The 20,461-nt window shown below is 42.7% G+C and overlaps 1 non-coding gene across 1 annotated transcript; it reads left to right on the top strand.

Moving 5' to 3' along the window:
* The first annotated feature begins 18,671 nt into the window (after positions 1 to 18,671).
* On the top strand, positions 18,672 to 18,745 carry trnan-guu (transfer RNA asparagine (anticodon GUU)). The gene has a single exon. It is a non-coding gene; the product is annotated as a tRNA-Asn (tRNA).
* The last annotated feature ends 1,716 nt before the right edge of the window (positions 18,746 to 20,461 follow it).

The following is a 20,461-nucleotide window of genomic DNA, read 5'->3' as shown; positions in this document are numbered from 1 at the left end:
CCACGCCGGGGGAAAAAACCTGACCTTTTTTACACTCCTTTCCGCAAAGTATAAAGCCCCCCCCCCCCCCCCTTCGGGAAGTTTAGAACCCCCCTATCTATTCTTCCCCCCTCCCCGTTTTCCATCCGAGACTAAGAGGGGGCCGACCCCGTGACAAGGGCAGGCAGGGTTGGTCCGAGCATCCCGACTCTGCTCTCCGCCACTGGCTTTGGGGAAACGGGGTGGTGTGTGTTTGAAAGGGGGACGATATAAACACACAAAACTTTACGCGGCCCAAATTTGGGACATCGGCAAATGCAAACGATGACGCGTGCCGCGGTTAACTGTACGGACATTTCCCCAAAAGAGAAGCCCGGAAAACGGCGAGGCCCACTAAAAAAAATTTAAAACACGGGGCCCCGGCCCGCACCAGCGGCGGGTTTATTTGGGAGTACAGGGAATTTCCCGGTATGCCCCCGGAGAGCAAATTTGCATGCGAAAAACAATACAGGGGCAAGGGGAGTCGAACTACAAGGGCTCCAAACCCCCAAACTAAATTGGGCTGGACTAAAAAAAATAAAAGACAAAAAAAAGGACAACGGTTTTGCGAGGAAGTGTTGCATCTTTTCCCAGATGAACTGAACACATTTTAAAACACGCTTTTTAGAAGCCCCCGGGGTGGGGCACAAAAGGGCCCCGGGTCCCTGCCCACCCGGGTTTTTAAACCCTGCGATGTGGGGTAAAAACTTCCCCAAGGGTCAACGCACCAAGGGCCCGGGAAACCCGATGGCATCCCTGGCCGGGCTCTCAAGGGGTTTTTTGCAGTTCACTGGCAAAATTTGTTCACGACATTTTCAATAGGTCCCCGCCCCATTCTTTTAGTCCCCCCAAGCTTTTAAAAAGTCCCCCCCCATTTTCCCAGCCCCAAAAAGGGCAAAACCCATCTGCCTCAATGACTACCGCCCCCTTTCACTCACCTCCATCAACAAGGCTTTTTTGCTTTTGTCAAAACTTTTATCACCTCCCCCTCCCTGACTCCCCGGGCCCCCTGCAGTTTTCCCACAGAGCAAACAGGCCACGGATGATTTCCATCTTTCCCCACCCCCACACCGCCCTCCCCACCTGGGCCCCGAGGGAAAACTTATGTGAGAATGGGTGTTTTATTGAAATACAGTTTTAGCATTCAACACCATTGGGGCCCTCCAAGCCCCATCAATTTAACTCAGGGACCTTGGGGTCAACAGGCCCCCTGGACTGAAACATGACTTCCAAAAGGCAGATCCCCGGGAGGGCGGGTTTGGGGAAAAATCACCCCTCCCCCTTGACCCCCAAAACCGGGGCCCCCCCAGGTTTTTGTGCTCAGCCCTCCCCCTCAAAAATCCCTGTTCAAAAGCACGACGCGTGGGGCCCCACACAGCTTCCAAAAACCATCACAATTTTTCTGACGGCACGACCGCATCGGGCCCGATCACAGACGGGGGAAAGAGACGGCCCTACAGAAGGAGGGCAGACCCCACATCTTTGGGGCCAGGACAACAACCTCCATCCAAAAGCCGCAAAAAAAAAAGGGGGCTGATTGTGGACTACAGGAAAAAGGGGAGAGAGGCACACACACCCAACACCATCGCGGGAAAACCCCGTTGGGGAGTCAAAACCCCTTTTAGTTCCTCGGGGAAACATCAGTGAGGGCCTAAAATTTACACACACACCAGGGGCATAACCAAAACCCGACAGCGGCCTTTTTCTTCCTCCGCAGGGCCCGGAAGTTCAACATTCCCCAGGATAAATTGCAACTTCTACAGGTGCCCCATCGAGAGTAACCTTTACTGGCTGGGATCCCCCGCCTGGATGGCAGGTTTCCCCCGGGCCCCAACCGTAAAACTCTCCCGAGGGGGGTGAAAACTTTCCCCAGCACAAACACCAGGAAAAGCTGCCATCCATGGAGGAAACCCCACCCCCAGCGGTTTTAAAGGGGGGCCGGAAGGGTATTTTAAAAGGGCCCCCATCACCCCCACAAAAAATCTGTTCTGTCTGCTGCCCCCTGGCCGGGCCGGGAACCCCCCCAGCATCCGGACCAAAAACCCCCAACCCCGAGACAGTTTTTTTACCACAGGGGAAAAAACTACGAAATCCTGAGCTGTGTGAATTACTTCACCAACTGTTTAAGTACAAAACAAACATCCCTAATATTTTTAAAAAAATACACCCCTGCCATACAAATCTTTTTAAAAGTACAAAATATCTATATATTGTACATAATTTTGCCATATACATCCCGTTAAAACATAATATATGCATCTTTTCCCCCAAAACCCCTCATTCAACAGTGTAAAGGGTTTTAAAAACTTTCAAAAGTATTTCCACATAAGTAAATTTCACATTCCTCAAATCTTTAAAATTAATGTTACTGTAAAAAACTTCCTTTTTTTTCACTATTTTTTTAAAGTTATTTTCACCATGTTTTATTTTGAGTTGTTGGAAGGAAAACACGCACTAAGATTTTTTCAATTTCCAAAATATACCTGTATCTGCTTTCATAAGACAAATAAAGCCTTGAAACTTTTAAAAATTTTAAACTTTTGGGAGCCTGTTTTTACAGCATTCCCCACTCAAATCAAAGGAAGGCACTTCAAGGCCCATAAAAGTTTTTCCTGGGCCCAAGTAGGGGTTGGGGTGCCAAATTGAAGGTTTTCCTTTACCAAAAAAAGGGAGCACAGGGCCCCAGAGTCCGGGTTTTAACTTCTAATACATTTGATTTTAAAAAACCTTTTAGGGTTTTTCCCCCCAAAAGCCCCTACACATGGGGGGTGAATGCAAAAGTTAGTGTGTGGGCCTTGGGAAATTGAGGGCCCAAAAACCCCAATTTAATGTGACATTGTCTCTGTTGGGGGCAAAAACGGGGCAGGGTTTTGGCTGTTAACAGCCGGATGTTGGTTCAAGTCCACCCCCGGGACGTTTTTGTGCAACAATTTTTGCTGTCTAAATTTTAAAAAAACCCCTTTTAAAAACTTTGGTCCCATGAAAAACCCTTTAAAAAGGGCCAAAGAAGAAGTAAAGATTAAAGACTTTGAAAACCCTTACCAGTTTTCGCAAGGCCCAAACCAACAATTTTCATTTCCCAAAAAAAAAAAAACTCTTTGGAGTGCCCCTTTAGAAAAAAAGTACTTTCATGAGGGAAACCCTTTTTCCCCTAGGTTTTTTAAAGGGGAATAAAGGGGTGGTGGGCTGTTGCAAGTTTCCCCAAATTCCCGTGAATTGGGAAAAAAGTGCTTGGATATTAGTCAACAAATCCCTTTTAAGAAGGACCAACGGAAATTTTATCCCTTAATTTTAGAAACAAAAGAAAAAATTAAAATAAAAGCAAAAGGGTTGAAAAACCCCTTTTTTCTGAAAAATTTTTACCTAACTTGGGGACGCCGTAATTTGGGGGGATCATGTGGGGCCCTTCAGGTTTGGGCCAATTCTCGCCTTTCCCCCAGAACCCCCGGTCCGATTCCCGCCAATGCAGGAAAAAAACCCCGTCTTTAAATTTTTAAAAACAAAAAAAACGCCGTATGGTCTTTGGTGGGTTCAGAATGCAAAAATGTGGTTTAAAGGCTTTTTCCATCCCAGGGGCCCCTAGACACAACTCAGCTTTGTCTACCCGGGCAGATGTGTAGCTTCCCCCCGGAAAACATAAAAAAGAGAAATTTTACCTTTAAACCCTTTGGGGGAAACCAAACAAAAAATTTTTTGTTGGGGTTTAAACGTGCCCGACTCCCGGGGTGATTTTGAAAACTCTAAATTTGATTCAACCTCGGGGTGAAGGTTGGGGAAAAAGCAAATTGAGGGGTGGCCTTGAATATTAGGGCCCAAAAACCCTCAAAACGAAGGGGGCAAGGGGGTTTTCTGTGGGGGCCAATTTTCAAACGGGGTTTTGTGTTTAACCCGAAAGGTGGGGGTTCCAAACCCACCCGGGCGTTTTCGCTTTAAACCCAGCATACTTTTTAAACATAAAAATTTAAAAAGAAGTTGCCATGAAACGTTTTAAGGAACCCGAGTGAAAAGTAGAAACATGAATTTTGAAACAATTTCCATTTTGCAATGTCCTTCTATCAAACAAATTTCAATTTAAATTTTAGCCCTCTTTTTGGGAAAAAAAAACTTTTTCCCTGGGAAGCATGGACCCCCTGGAATGCCGCCCTTTTTTCCCGGAACTAAAGCCCTTTAAAATTTTAAATCCGAAAAAAAATAGAGGCTTGAAAAACCCCCGTTTTTTTGGCTGAAAAAGCCGACCTCACCACAAGGGGGTAGTGGGGGCAAAACATGTGGGGATTGTGGGTTTCAGTGGTCCCCAACCCCGCCCGCCATCGAGAGACCCGGGGCTGATTCCCCCCAATGGGAGCCTTGGGGCCCTTTTTTTGGGTTTGGGATCAGTGGTAATGCCGCATAACCCTTTTCCTTTATATTTGAAAAGTCGGGAAAACAAAACTTCTCAACTGGCTTTTTTTCCCTCCTTTTACATACAAGGACTGGGCAAAAGCTTCCCAAAGGGGGGCATTGGGAGGAAAAACCGGGAAGTCAAAAGTTTTCATAATTTTGTAGGCGAAAAAATGCATGTTTTTTAAACATGGTTTAAAAAATAATTTTTCTGTTGATTGAAATAAAACAACCCTTTACATTTTCACCCGGGTTTTGGTTTGGGGTTTCATTTTTTCCCGTTAGCGGGAGTAGGCAGCGCTTCCCGTCACAAATCTTAAGGGCCCTGAGTTTTGACCCTCACAAGGCAAAAAATTTTTGTTAACCCAACCCCCTTGACTTTAAAGGGCTTTTTGGGGGCCTGTTGGACAGCAGTCGCACTTTATAATCTAAAAGGAAGGGCCCCTTTAAAAACCCATAAAAAATTTGCCTGGACCCAAGGGGGTTGGATAGCCAAAATTTAGAAGGTTGCTCCCTACAATCATGGGAGCACAGGAAACCCCCGAGTCGGCCTAAACTTCTTTGATAAAGGAAAGAAATTTTAAAAAACCCTTTTGGTTTGGGCCCCACTATTGAAACCCCCACAGCAAATTTAGGGGTGAATAGCAATGTGATGTGTGGGCCTTGAATATTGAGGCCAAACACCCCAATTCCAAAGTGACATGTGCTCTGTGGCGCAATCTTCACGTGTTCGGTGTTAACCCGACAGGATGTTGGTTTAACCCCCCCCAGGGAATTTTTTGGCATAAATTTAGCTTTCTAATTTGAACACTTTAAACAATGTGCATGAAACCCTTAAAAAGGCCAGAAGAAGAAGTAGATAATCTTTGACCTTTTCCATTGCGCATGCCCTTTCATCCAACAATTACTTCAAATTCAAAAACTCTTTGGAGTGCGCATTTTAAAAAAGTACATTCTGAGGTAACCCTGTCCTACACTTTTAAAAAAAAAGAATTTGAGAAAACCAAATTTTAAAGGCAACATGATGCAAAAAATTTTTTAAGTTTTCTCAAAATTTTGACTATGTTGTTGACTTTCAAGGTTTTTAATTTTATAAAAATTCTCCAACTTAGATTTCTTGTTCCCCTAAAAATAAAATTCTTGTTTCAATCCAGGTATTATCCCTTCAAAAAACACAGATATTCTTTTTGAATAAACTATAATTATTGATTCAGGGATAAATTTTGCCTTTCAAAATCAGGAAAAGTTTTGTGTAATTGTATTTGGGTTCTCCCAACTTGGGGCCCTTCTTGTTCACCTAAAAGATATTTTTTGTGGGGCTAACAATGAAATTCTTGTTTCAATCCCAGGTTTTTCTCTTTCAACAAACACAGATTTTCTTGTTGAAAAAAACATTAATTTTGAATCTTTTAATATAACTTTGCCTTTCAAATCAAGGAAAATGTATTTTGCGTAATTGTATTTAAAAAGGGTCAATAAAAAATGAATAAAAAAAAAGGGGCACCAAGCTGAAAGTTAGCTGAAATGTTTTTATTCTTCTTGTAAACATAGGTTCTGAACAGTTCTAAAAAAATTTTTTTTAAAATGGCCTTGAACTGGAAATGTATTTTTTTTTAAAGAAAAAAAAAAAACAAAAATTAAAATCCGTCCCCTCTGTCAACTGCAACTCACAATTCAAAATTTGCAAATGGCAAAGGGGGCTTGCATGTTTTAAAATGACTGCATGTCAAACTGAAACATTAAGTTTTACCTGATCAAGAATAAAACTTGAACATTAAAAACACTGGATATCCCCCTTTTGGGAGGGCAATTCCACTCCACAAATTCTGTTTTCTCAAATTCAAAACAGAAGGTACTTATATTTAAAATAAATGATTTGTGAATTTTTTACATGAGACAACCCACAATGCACGGGAACAGGCAAAAAAGGGTTAAAGTCATGTCTGGTTCCCATTAATTCACAGCAAAACTTTTTTTTCAGAGCCCTTTATGGCGCGAGATCGAGAGCCAAGCTCGTAAAAGATATTTGAATTGCTTAAAATAAAACCTATCCCCTTTTTGGAAATCAATTTTCAGGCATACAGTAAGCCAAAAGTATGCAAAGGAAAGAAGGGGGAGTTTCTGGTGGTTGAGGGTTCCTTCAACAAACAGCACGTCTCGACTTTGGGTATATGGCGGCTTTATTCTTCAATGACGGGAGGATGCCCACAAACACCCCTCTGACCCTCTTTTTTCCCGGGTCAGTGTCCTAGAAAAGTAAATTATGCAGGATAGTGCTATGGAAAAAAAAGAAAAAATACATTCTACGATTCAAAATTAGCTTTAGTACCATCACTGTTCTTACCTTCAGTTGTGGAATTAAATTGCAACTCAACTGCACGGCGGCCATCACCCACCAACCTTTTTTTGGGCCAAGTTCTAAAGAGTTTTTTTCTGCCAAAGAACACCCCCAACAAGGGCCACTGATGGGTTGGGCTTTTGCCCTTCAGGGGGCATTTTTATTTTTTTTTTTGGGGTAAAATCACCCCATTTGGGGTTCTGGGGGAAAACATCTTGGGCTCAAAATTAAAATCTTCCTAAAGTGTATTATGAAAAAAAATGTTTAGCACAGTTATGAAACTAAAATGTTTAAGCTACATTAAGCAAAATTGATTGTACTTTTAAATTTTTATTTCCAATTGTTTACTTACCAACACTCCGAAGAAATTGGTTGGGGTCTTCCCGGACAAAAAGGGGCGGCCCTTTCCTGCTGCTGTCTTTGGGTAACAAATGCCCGATGTCTAAGGAGTACCAGTGAAAAACAACAAACATATCAATTTGTTTTGCCGTAGGAAATTTTATACAAAATCTGCTTTTTGTTTAATGGGAGGAAAGCACGGTCGCCCCCGTAACATGTTTCAGTAAAAAGCTAAAAACAAAAAAAAAGCTAAAAACTTCAGCTTTTTACTTTTTTTTATTTTTAAAAATTAACAATATTTTTTAAAGTACAAATTCCACCAACTAACCCCAACGATAGAACAAATGGTGTTTGGGAACCGGAATGATTGCCTCTCCACGTTTGGGTTTTTCGGGGTAAAACGGACTGTCATCTTCATTCCCCCCTTTTTTTTCTTGTTAATCTACCTCTTTGCGCCCCCCTGACGAAGCTTTGCCTTAGTTTCCAAGCTTGTTTTTAATACTTTTTTTCCATCCATCGTATCCTGGATGCCCTGGCTCTTTCACGGGATACATAGCAAGTTTGCCCAAAAATTTCCATTTTAATGCTCTTTCACGTCAAGGTTTTCTTTGTTTTTCTTTTGGGGCCATTCCCTTAGCAATTTCGTTCAACATCATATGAGAACTTGGGATAGAGAAGGAGAGGGCCATCTGCAACATGCCTTAAATTTGCTCGGGATAGAACGGTTGCTAGACCTAAAATCTTCAGAGTTAACACGGCTGTATCCAAGAGGAGAGAACCAATTGAAGGGCCCCACGGTTTTTGGTTAAGTGGGAGAAAAAAGTCCCACATAAATGCAGGCTGCACGTTCAGCGGGGAATTCAGACATTGCTGCAATTTCATGTGCATCTCCAAACTCTGGATCCTCAAATTAGTGAAAAAAATCCCCTTCAGTTGAAGTTTTCTTTAATTTCATCATCGTTGGCCCGCCTGGTACTTCGGGGAAGCTGATTCGCCGGGCATGTTTGGGGAGAAAACTACCCTAAGTAAAAAAGTCTGAAAAGAGGAGAAAAAAGAGGGGGAAAATAGTTAAACCGGGTTAGAAACATTTGACACCTTAACTAGGGCTGCAGGGGATTTTCATTTGATAATCAAAAAATAAAATCAATGACAAATAAGAATAAATTTTTCTCAATCAAAAAATCCTTTAAATTGTTTCAGCCCACTAAAATTTAAATCTTTCAATTTCCCCAAAGAAACTACCTTTTTGTGTTTTTTTTAAGGGAGAATGAATGTTTTGCGGTCACCATCCCCTTTCCACCAACTGAGTTGCTTTCTGTGGGGGGTAATCCGTCAGCACTCGGATCCAGGACGACAATTTCTGCACATTCCTTCAACAACTCATAGCCCTGAAATTTCAATGTCCAGGAAGAGAGTCTTTTACAAATAAATGTCACTTCCTCTGATTGACAAGAATTCACAATGGTATGGAATTCGGGGAGGCCACTGCACAGCACAGTCTTTCTACTTATTTTTTAAGTATTTTTGCATCTGCCTAAAACTAATTCTAACAGCCCCAATGGGGTATAACCCTAAAAAAAAACAATAAAAGGAATCAATAAATAGGGGAGCTGAAAAATAAAAAACACAAAACAAGATAAAAAAGTATTTGGAAATCTTTTATAGTACATTTTTTTAACACCCCCATATCGGGCCCTAATTGGTAAAATTCTAAAAAGGTTTTTCTTAAATTCTAATGCATAATTACATATGACAAGTAACATAAATGCAAACATAATTAAAAAATTTGTCTTTTTTTAATATTATAAAAAAAAAATAGAAACCAGTACTTTTGCTTTTTAACCCCAAACTTTTTATCTTTTTGAAAATTCCAAAAAATGAAACTTTACCTTTTTTTCTAATCGATATTAACCTTATTACAATACTTAGTCAAGTTGAGCGCAAAAGACTCAACAATATTTGAAACAAAAAAATGATCGATTATGTTACCAAATTATTGTCATCCCCTAAATGTACTTTGTTTTACTTTCCTAGTATTTTTTTGTTTTTTTTTGAATGAAAAAAGTTCTTGCACAACCCCTTTTTCCCAATGTTTTTGTAAAATTAAATTTTTTAATTCAGAACAATTTCCCCCGGCACTTTTTTTCCTATTTTTTGTTATTCACTTATTTGTTTTTTGCTTTTGGAAATTTGAGTTATCAATAAAGTTAAAAAAAAAAGCCCGCCGAGCATGACGTCAGCTCATTGCGTAGCCTCACAGCACAACCCTTTTAGAGATACTGCTTTGCTTAAAAGATTTAAAGCGGCGGTTTTAAAAACCCTTAACCCAACGGCTGTAAAAACCCGGCCGGCCCCAATTCATCTTCCCCTCCCCCGCAAAAGGGGGAACATTTTCCCCCCCCCCCCCTTCCTTTGTTCGTACGTCTTATAAGAGCTACACCTACTACTACATATCCCCTAACACTGTAAAACAGGGCCCAATGCGTTGTAGTCAAGGTCGCCGCCATTTTTCGAGGGGAAACATATTCACAACACCAACAAACGGGCTGAAAAAATACAAGTCAAGGAAGTTCCAACACAGCCAACGTTGGCAACCCCAACCCCAATCTGTGTGTAATGTTAATTCTGGCTGGTTACTGTATAACCCCCTGTCAACCTCACCATAAAAATGCATTTAAACCCCTTCGGGTTTTTGAACAAAATTGCATGTTTGTGGAAAAATTATTTTGGGGGGTAACAGTCAGCCTAACGTTGTAGTAGAAACGACATTTTTTTAAACTAAAAAGCTAACTGTGGTGGTTAGTTGAATCATTGAATCTAATTTGGTTAAAAAAATAGTACGGGGCATTTACTGAAAATTCCCTTTTTAAAGTAAAAACACATTTACCTGTTTAGGCAAACACGGTAACAATTACCCCAAGAACCCCCAAATTTGCATCCAAATTGGCCACAGTCGATGTTTCTGCCCCAAAATGTCCGACAAATTCCTCACGCCGCTCAATTGAGGGCTGGATGAGGAAACCCCCCGAGAAGACAGCAATGCGCAGGCGTTTTCAGGGGTTTCCGTCGGGGAAAATATGCTGTACTCAAAAATCCTTGTTATACTGTTTTTAAATATTTGTTAGGGAAAACTTGAGAGAAGTTTGCGGACCGCATTTTTTGTTGTTACTATGGAAAACCCTTTTTTTCTGATCAGATAATTTAAAAACTCTTGAATCAACAATTCAAGTTTTTTTTTTTTTACAGTGAGAGTTTAATGGTAAATGGGTGGGGTGGCTGTTGCAATTTCCCACTTCTTTATTGGAAAACTGTGTTGGATATTATCATCAAATCCATGAAGCAATGACCACTGAATGTATCCCTTATTTCAGAAATACAGAATTAATGACATATAAAAGCTAGAGGCTTAAAAAAAACCCTCTTTTTTGGCTGAAATTTTGCCCCAATGTAGGCCGTAATTTGGGGCATCATTGAGCTTCATGGCCCCTTTTTTTTCGCCTTTCACGCAGAGACCGGGCCCGTTCCGGCCCCAATGCAGGAAGCAGCCGTCGTTTTTTGGGAATCAATTTAAACGTTTGTATGGTCTTTGGTGGATTTAAAAGAAAACGTGGTAAAAGGGCTGTTTCCATCCTAGGGCCCATAGACACAGAACCGCTTTGTCTACAAGACGATGTATACTTCCCCGGAACAGCTAAAGCGAAAAATTTTTACTTTTTAGCTCTTTGGGCGTACCACAAAATGTTTTGTGGGATTTTAAAAACGTGCTGTCTGTGAGATTTTGAAAACTCAGATAGTTTCTAACATGGGCGGGAGGTTTAAATAGCAAATGTGAGGGGGGGGGCCTTAAAAATTTGGGGCCCAAAAAACCCTCAATCAGGAGCATGTTCTCTGTGGCGCAATTGGGGCCCCGCTTCGGGGTTAACTAAAAAGGAGGGGTGGTTCAAGCCCACCCGGGGTTTTTCTGCTTCAACTAGCATTTTATTTGCATACTTAACAAATAGTTGCCATGAAACTTTCGGGAAAGGGGAAAAAGAAATGATAGATTGTGAAACATTACCAGTTTGAAATGTCCTTCATCAAACTTATTTTCAAATTCGTCCTTTTTGGAAATTAAACTTTCATGAAAGCATGGACTGGAATGCACCCTTTCTTTCAGGAAAAACAAAAATAAAAATACGTTAAAAGCATGGGGCTTGAAACCCCCTGTTTGTTGGCTAAATGTGCCCTCACCACAGAGTGGAAATGTGGAAAAATCATGGGGCATTGGGTTGGGGTTCGAATTCCTCCTCCCACGGGAAAGGACCCGGCCCATTCCCCGGCAATGCGCATGGGACCCTTGTTTTTTGGGGCATCAGTGTGTAAGCCTCATAGTCTTTGCTGGATTTTTGTACAGTGAATAAAAACTGTCTCAAATGGCGTTTTTATCCTTCACATCATGTATTGGACGGACTTCATGGGGGACATTGGCAGGAATCCGCAAGTCTATAGTTCATATTTTGTAGGCGTACAATGCATTTTTCACAGGTCAAACCCTTAAATTTTTGTTGATTGAAATAAAAAACATTTTAAATTTTAGGGTTTTGGTTGGGTAATTTTGTGCCCCGTTAACGCAGTAGGCAGCGCGTCATCTCATAACTGAAGGCCCTGAGTTCGAACCCACACGGGGGAACAGTACAGTTTCCAACCCCTTTCTTTACGGGCTTTTGGAGCCTTTTTGTGGGCAGCATGTCGCACTCTAATCTAAAGGAAGGGACTTTAACCTATAAAAATTTCCCGGACCCAATAGGGTTGGATCCCCAATTGAGAGGTTTCTCGTTTCAATCAGGGGGCACAAAAAAAGAGTCGGGTTTCTTTTTGATACATGTTATTTGAAAAAAACTTCTAGGGTTTGGGCCCCACTATTTACCCCTACAGCATTGGGAGGAAAAAGCAAACGTGAGTGTGTGGGCCTTGAATATTGAGGCCAAACACCCCAATTCAATGGACTGTGTCTCGTGGGCAAGTCCGTGTTCGGGTGTTTAACAGACAGGATGTTGGTTCAATCCCCCTAGGAGTTTTTTGCTCAATTAGCTTCAATTTTAACACATTAAAAAACTAGGTGCGATGAAACCTTAAAAGGGCCCCGAAGAAGAAGTATGATAAGACTTTGACACATTACCGTTCGTAATGTCCTTTTTATCCAAAAATTACTTTAATTTAGAAACCTTTTTGGGGGCGCACTTTAGAAAAAGTAATTCATAGGTAACCCGTAGATTAAATACCTCCAAAATAACAGCAGGACGTCGGATATGAAACAAAGGCTTTTTTATTTAGGGGGAAAACAGTACGCCATTAACCTTCCGAAACTTCACAAAACATATCACAACAGCTCCCTGTATCTAGTAGTTTTCCGTATACGCGGCACTTCTATTAACTAAGGAAAAATGTGGCGAACTCTTGTTTTTTTTTTAAAAAACCCCTAACATTTTAGTTTTTTAAAAAAAAAAAAAAAAAACCCTTTTTTTGGCAATAAAACAGAAAACACATCCAAAACCCAAAAAACAGATCAAATCCCAATCCTAAAAATGTAAGCTATTAAGTTACAACATTTTTCCCCCCCATGAACTACCTTGTCATTTAAATCTCCAAAAATACAGTAACTGAATAGGTCTCCTCAAAAAAGTCCCTGATGAGTGGAACTGAGCACGACCCAACAATACCCCTCGGCCCGGAAACGTTCTTTGATTCTTCCCCGTTTCCAAGTTTGTTGGGTGTGTGATCTTCTCCAATGATACGACGTCACCCCCCCTTTAGTGGGTGGGTGTCGGGTGTCACGCGGTGTGGACTTCAATCTTAGGTAAAACCGGCGCCAGGCATTCCAGAAGCGGGGTTGTGAGCCCTGCCTGTACTTCCCTCTTGTGTGACTCTGCCTAGCGTTGGGGGTGTGTTTCAGCTGGGAAGGCTTGGGTGGTAAGAGGTCTTCGTTTACCCACCAGGAATGACTGGAGTCAGTGGCTGGGCTCTTCCCTTTTATTATGCACAAAGGGCAGAGGGCCCAGAGTTTAGTTTACCTAACCTCTGTCAGGGTGTGCACATTTTTCGAAGTTGATGAAGCTCTTCCAAGAATTTCTTCAGGGTTTTTTTCTGATCGGCAGCCCCCCAGAAACCCCCCCACCACTGCTCCTCAGCGTGAATTCCAAATGTTCCCCTTTCTGAGAAGAACTGCAAGTTCAGGGTCTTTGATGGCTTTTCCCCAGCTCTTTAAAATCGATCAGCTCTCTTGAATGTTCTTGCGTTGTTGAGTAAATTTTCCTTGCATAATCCCTCTAGCAATGAAACTTTTCAACGCTAACAGGAATGTCTCGTTGACTGATCTGGATTCTCCAAGTTACGGGTCTGGTTACCCCACAGGGAAAAGCGGATGTTTTGCTTTTTTACGAATCCTCCGCTTTCACATAAAGGCCCTCAAAATCCCACCCGTGGACTTCGAAAGGTGGGGGTTCAGTTATTCGTCCTTTGGTAAAGGTGAGTGATTGCCTTCCAGCCTTTGCTTGAATCTTTTGCAGTTTTGCATCTGCCACAAAACTCTTGACCACTCCTTGCGCCATGATCCAATCTCCCCTAATTTTACGAGGGGGTCTCTCACTCCGAATGCTCCCTTTTCATGACAGTACTGTATAGCATTTCCTGAAATTTTTGCTTCTGGGAGGATCCTGGGGTGCTGCTCTCTTAATGTGAAAATCGACTGCTGCAGCCTTCCCCCCACCTGAGCATTCATGTTTATCCAGGAATGGGTTGAGTTTTTTTAATCTTTCAGTACTGAGGCCCTTTCCGTCTTAGTTGTTTATCTCTTACTGAAAAAATTTTGTTGTGTTACTTGACCAGACCTTTTGGCCTCGAAGGCTCGCAGCATCGTTTTTCCCCTTGTCTTTGGTTTTGTTTTAGCATTTTCTAGAATCTCTTTTCCAGGCTGTCACCGAAACTCTTTTTTAGTTTGCTGTTTCTGGCTACTCCCCACTGGGTTTAGGGAGGTTGCGTATTTGCAGCAAGCTGTACATGACTTGGTGACTCACTTGAGTTTTTGTTTTCGCCCTTTCTGGGAAAATAATCATCACAGTTCCTCTGATGTCGGGTGAGTCAAAAGGTGGGGAAAATTCCCAAAGGGATTTTAAGTTTTCCCAAAAGTTTTTTCCTCTGGTGGGGGGGTCACTGGGTTTATCTTTCTGCGAGTGGACCCTGACTCTGGGGTTGGTCGTGTGGATTCGTCACTTATTTGCGACGAACTGTTTCCCCCTTCTGAGCAAGCTGCAGATCCAATGCAGCGTAACCTTTAAACGTCCACTTTTTTATCTGAATTTGGGTTCCCTTTTCAGAGTAATCATCAAGTTGTTTGCTAGTCTCGCTCCGACACAGCTCCCATGAGCCTTTTGGCGTGGCAGGGCTTTTCTTGAAGGGGCCACCCTGGTTTGGACGGACTGGCTTTGTAGGGTTTTCCGTCTTGATTTCACCCTTTCAGGAGGAAAAGCACTGTAACTCTTTCATGGGCACGAACACATGTTGTTTCAGGGGATGTTGTTCCTACTCGGTTGTTCGGTACCACCTTGGGATGGCGAGTTGGTGTAGCTGGGGCAGTTTAAACACCACTGTTGCCTTCCGAGTCAGACGGGTGGTAGCCCTATCCCAGGGAAATCCTCTCCCACATTTCTTGAAACATGCACTTGATTCGATGGTGAAGGGAGTCAGGAACCCAACGGGGTCATAGATCTGCGGGGGGGACTGGAAACCTCCTCTTGTGTTCTTCTTTTGCTTTAGAAGCTTACAGGGCTGAGGGCAAAGGGGAAGTATGGCTCTGGTCTCCCACTACCTAACCCTTCACACTGCTCCGGGTGTCCTGGCGCCAGTGTGTGGGTTTTTGTGCTCTCCTCCTTTCCTCTTTTAGCTCAGGGGAGTTGGTCATCCACTTTCAGGGGCCAGCCGCGGTTTTACACATTTTCTTTGCGGTGGTTATTACATAGTAAACCTCTTCCCAGGCGTAGCTTGCAATAAAGCATAACAAGAGGGACCCCTTTTTTGTCTCTCAACTTTTGGCTGTTCGGTTTCATATTTTGCAGATGCTTTTGATTGTAGCGGCGAGTAAGAAGGGGCTTGGGGGGGGCCCCCCCACCACTCTTTTCTCCTCAGACCCCCACCTTCATCCTGTTCTCCCTTTGGGGGGCCCGAAGCCCCAGGAACCTCACTCTTCTGTCTTTTTCGGGGAGGGGTATCTGCAGAAAAGCCCTTTTTTTTTTTCTCCCTGAAGGCGATTCATGTTTCTGAACCTAATCAGTGCGAGAATATCCGGGTTTTGGGTTTGTCCTGTGAGTAAAATCATTTAGGATGGATTTGCCATCTTCATGGGGCGACACATCAAATACCACCCATTTTGTGGGGACCTTATCCCTTTGGGTACCTGGTGGGGAAGTAGTATTTCCATTGTCTGCATTTTCATTTTCCCCTTTCACATCCCTGCAATGTTCTGTTGTAAGTAGTCCTCCACTACTTTATTGTATTGCGTACAATGAACATCTTTCTTTTGTCTTCTCTTCAGACCTTCAAACCTCTTTTTTTTGGGAACTTGTAGTTGTCTTGGAGTTTTTGCTCTTTCTGGTTTCCCTGGGAACTCCACTGGTTCTCCATTTTTTTTAAGGTTGTCGTTCTTTCGAACTCTCAAGGGCCCCTTCTTTTGCTGGTTCTGGGTTTTTTTCACTTTTAACCCAGAGACGCAAATTTTCCCGAAGCTTCAGGGTTTCTTGGGGACATTTTGTCTTCATCAAGTGGGATAACAGCAGGGGACCTCTGTGACACTTGACATGGGCACTGGGCCCTGCCAGACCCCCCAAAGGTGCTCTCCAATGCAACCAAATTTTCCCGTGATCTCTCCCCTCTTTCCTGAAAACTATTTCCCTAGAGCGCTCCTATCAGGATGGAGAGCTCAGGTCACCGCACGCCGGGGAATCTGCTAGTTCATCCCCTTTTTTTTAACTCATGTTGAATCTGGCACCCGGAACCTTCAACGCTACACACCTGTGGGGTTTTTAAAACTTTATTTCAATTTTCGCTGTTTTCCCAAACATTTCCATGATTACCTTAATGTGTTGCTTGTGACCTTGTGGGGGCAGAGGACCAAACGGTAAGAGTGAGTGTCTCTTGTTGATACTGGTAACTTCAGGCCCCTTTACTAGGTTTTCAGGAAAGCTTTTCTGATGCCCCCATCCGAAAACACGAGCTATTTTTTTGCTAGGACTTGACCCAGCCTTTGCAGTTTGGAGACAAGTATTCTGTCCACTTTTTCATCCCCATTTAATGAGGAATGACTGAGGAAACAACGCACTTCAGTAACATTTTGGGGGTGACCTCATTTCTCTCACCGGGGCCACACAATGTGATGTCTTCTTCCCTTTTTTTACAGACACATCCTTCAACTTTCGAATCTTTCAATGTGTTTCCTCCTAAACACACAAACATCTTCCCATTTTCTTGAGTTTGTCTTTTCGTTCAGGAAGTTGTGATCTGGGGAATGTTCAATTATGTTCTCACTGTCCGAAAAAAACATTGTATGCTTCTGGGGGCGTGTCGTTGGCAGCAGATTTTTATGCTGGGCCTTTCATTTTTACTTCATTGAATGAACGGACGCTTCCCGGCTTGTTTTCTCTTTTTTTTCTGTTTATATGAATTTGTCATTTGCAGTGCTCTTTCCCTCTCTGAACCCCTTCTGTGGAAGGACTATTTCAGCAACCCTTTCCCTTTATCACCACTCCCCCTGCGACTATTTCAAGAGCTATGTCACTGGAACATCTGCAGTAAATTGGGGGGTTTGTAGGGTTTCCCTAGATTTTTAACTACCCCTGACCCAAGCTCCTAACTGAATTTCCCCATAATCATATAACCGCCTTAATGATTCACACAATGATTTCTTTACAGGTTTAGATTTTGTAGCTTTTCATGTGGCACTGATCCCCAGTCTTTCCTTCCAAACCTTTCAGAAAGGATTTCGCTGTCATAAATTTTCATCTGTTTTAAAACCAGTCCGCACTGCCTTTGCAGCTGCACCATGAGTAGGGGTTTTTAGATAGGGAAATTTCCTCTCTGCACATGCATCATTTTCGTGTATACAGTCTATAGGCTCCAAAAACCCCCTTGCCCCATGACATCTCCATTTTTTGTCAATAATAACCTTGGTAGCTTTACTGATTGTCTCTTGGATGATTCATGAAGCGTCATCACTCTTGGGTTTTCTGCGCTTTGGTTTTACCCCCCCTCCATTTTCTTTATCGTGGGCGCTTCGCAAGGGGTCCTGGAATGATGACAGTTCCTTTTTTTATTCCCTCGGGGGCTTCGTCCCGTTCCAATTCCAACGCAGTTACCGTTCTATTCCGTGGTCCCAGTTTAGACGACTGTCCTCCTTACCACAGATTTCCAATAAAGTTCAAGTGATCGTACTGGGTCGGTTGGCCATTTCGAGTCAATTGATTAATAAGTCTTTATGGCATTGATTGTAACCCTTTCGTCTCATTCTTTCCCCTTCTGTCCGACGTTCGTTCCGTCATTCCCGCAGCCCCCGGTGCATCCCCGATTTTAGTTCCTGGTCATTTATCCGGGTTTCGGCAAAAAAAAATGTAATTAAAAACCTCCCCAAAAAGCACAGGGGCGTGGATATGAAAAAAAAGGTCTTTATTTAGGGAAATCAGTAGCGACCTTACACTTCCCCAAACTTTACAAAACTATCATAACCTCCCGTATGCTAGTAGTTTTCCGTATATGCGGCACCATTTATTTAATAAGGAAAAACCGCGAACCCTTTTTTTTAGCCGCTAAGCTTCTGGGATTTTTTTAACCCTTTTAGGGAAAAAAACAGAAAACACATCTCAAACCAAAAAAGAAAAAAAAATCACCAATCCTAAAATTAACTATTAAGTTTACAACAAAACCCGTGGTCTAGAGTTTAAAGGGGAATAGGGGTGGGGGCTGTTCAAATTCCCACTTCTTGTATTGGAAAACTGTGCTTGGGTATTTGTATCAAATCCCTGTAAGCATGGACCAATGGAATTATCCCTTTTTTCAGAAAAATACAGAATATAATGACATAAAAAAGCTAGAGGCTTTGAAAAACCCCTTTGTTGGCTAAAATTTTTGACCAAACCCGGAGCGCCGAAATTTTTGGGGCCCCTCATGGGGCTTTTCATGCCCAATTCTCCCCTTTTAAAAGCGAGAGACCCGTCCGTTCCGGCCAAGCAGGAACGTCGTCGTTATTTGGAACAAGTATAAGCCTGTGGCTTTGTGTGGTTAAAAAGGCAAACTGTGGTGAAAGGCTGTTTCAACCTGGGGGCCCAAACACACACTCAGCTTTGGTCCACAAACAGATGTTAGCTTCCCAGGATCAGCTAAAGGAGAAATATTACTCTTTAGTTTTGGAGCGTACCAGCAAAGATTTTTTGTGGGATGTTATACGGCGGGACTCGGTGAGTTTTTGAAAACTCTAGTAGATTTCTAGACATCGGGCGTGGAGGATTGAATAGCTAAATGTGAGTGGGTGGGCCTTGAATATTGAGCCAAACACCCTCAAGTCGATGGAGCATGTGTCTCTGTGGCGCAATTGGTCAGCGCGTTCGGCTGTTAACTGAAAGGATGGTGGTTCAAGCCCACCCAGGGACTTTTCTGCTTCAACTAGCATACTTATTTGCATACATTAACATGCTAGTTGCCATGAAACGTTCAGGGAACCAGAGTGAAAAGTATGATCATGATTGTGAAACATTACCATTGTGCAATGTCCTCTATCAAACAATTACATTCAAATTCAGATCCTCTTTGAATTCAAACTTTCCATGTAAGCATGGACCACTGGAATGCAGCCCTTCTTTCAGGAACTAAAGCATATAATGAAATACTGGTATAAAACCCATAGAGGCTTGAAAACCCCTGTTTGTTGGCTGAAATGCTGACCCCCACAGAGTGGTAGTGTGGCAAATCATGTGAGCATTGGTGGTTCAGTGGGTCGAATTCTGCCTGCCACGCGAGAGACCCGGGTCCGATTCCCGGCCAATGCAGCATGGGACCCTTTTGTTGTTTGGCTTTAGTTGTAATGCCTGCATAGTCTTTGCCTGGATATTTGTACAGTCGGAATACAAAACTGTCTCAACTGGCTGTTTTAAATCCTTCACATACATGGACTTGGACTGGAGCTTCAATGGTGGACATTGGCAGGAATCCGCAATCTATATTGCATATTTCGTAGCGTACAATGCAGGGTTTTCATCATGGTCAACCAGAAATTTCTGTTGATTGAAATAAAACAACATTTATTTTTCCCAGGGTTTAAGGTTGGGAAAGTTTTGTGCCTCGTTAGCGCAGTAGGCAGCGCGTCAGTTCATAATTGAAGGCCGTGATTCGACCCCCACGGCAACAGTACAGTTACCCAACCCTTGACTTGACGGGCTTTGGGACCCGTGGGACGCATGTGCACTCAAATCTAAAGGAAGGGACTTCAAGCCTAAAAAGAATTTTGCCGGCCCAAGAGGGTTTGGTAGCCCAAAAGAGATGGTTGCTGTTACATCAGGGAGCACAGAAAAACAGAGTCGGCTCTTCTTCTAGATCATGTATGATTTGAAAAAACTCTAGGTTTGGCCCCACACTATTGACCCCTACAGCATTGAGGAGTGAATAGCAAACGTGAGTGTGTGGGCCTTGAATATTGAGGCCAAACACCCTCAATTCAATGTGACATGTGTCTCTGTGGCGCAATCGGTCAGCGTGTTCGGCTGTTAACAGACAGGATGTTGGTTCAAGTCCACCCAGGGACGTTTTGTGCTTCAATTAGCTTTCTAATTTGAACACATTAACAAGCTAGGTGCGATGAAACCTTAAAAGGACCAGAAGAAGAAGTATGATAATGACTTTGACACATTACCAGTTGCGCAATGTCCTTCTATCCAACAATTACATTCAAATTCAGAAACTCTTTGGAGTGCGCACTTTAGAAAAAGTACATTCATGAGGTAACCCTGTGGCTCTAGAGTTTAATGGTGAATAGGTGTGGTGGGCTGTTGCAAGTTCCCACTTCTTGTGATTGGAAAACTGTGCTTAGATATTAGTCATCAATCCTTGTAAGCATGGACCACTGGAATGTATCCCTTATTTCAGAAACTACAGAATATAATGACATATAAAAGCATAGAGGCTTGAAAAACCCTCTTTGTTGGCTGAAATTTTGACCTAACTGTAGCGCCGTAATTTGGGGCATCATGTGAGCATTCAGTGGTCCAATTCTCGCCTTTCACGCGAGAGACCCGGGTCCGATTCCCGGCCAATGCAGGAAGCAGCTCGTCGTTATTTGGAAAACAAAGTAACGCCGTAGGTCTTTGGTGGTTG

Source organism: Eleginops maclovinus, chromosome 23 (genome assembly GCF_036324505.1).
Source record: "Eleginops maclovinus isolate JMC-PN-2008 ecotype Puerto Natales chromosome 23, JC_Emac_rtc_rv5, whole genome shotgun sequence".
Classification (NCBI taxonomy): domain Eukaryota; kingdom Metazoa; phylum Chordata; class Actinopteri; order Perciformes; family Eleginopidae; genus Eleginops; species Eleginops maclovinus.
The sequence above is the reverse complement of the archived record's forward strand: the minus strand, read 5'-3'. Positions and strand labels throughout refer to the sequence as shown.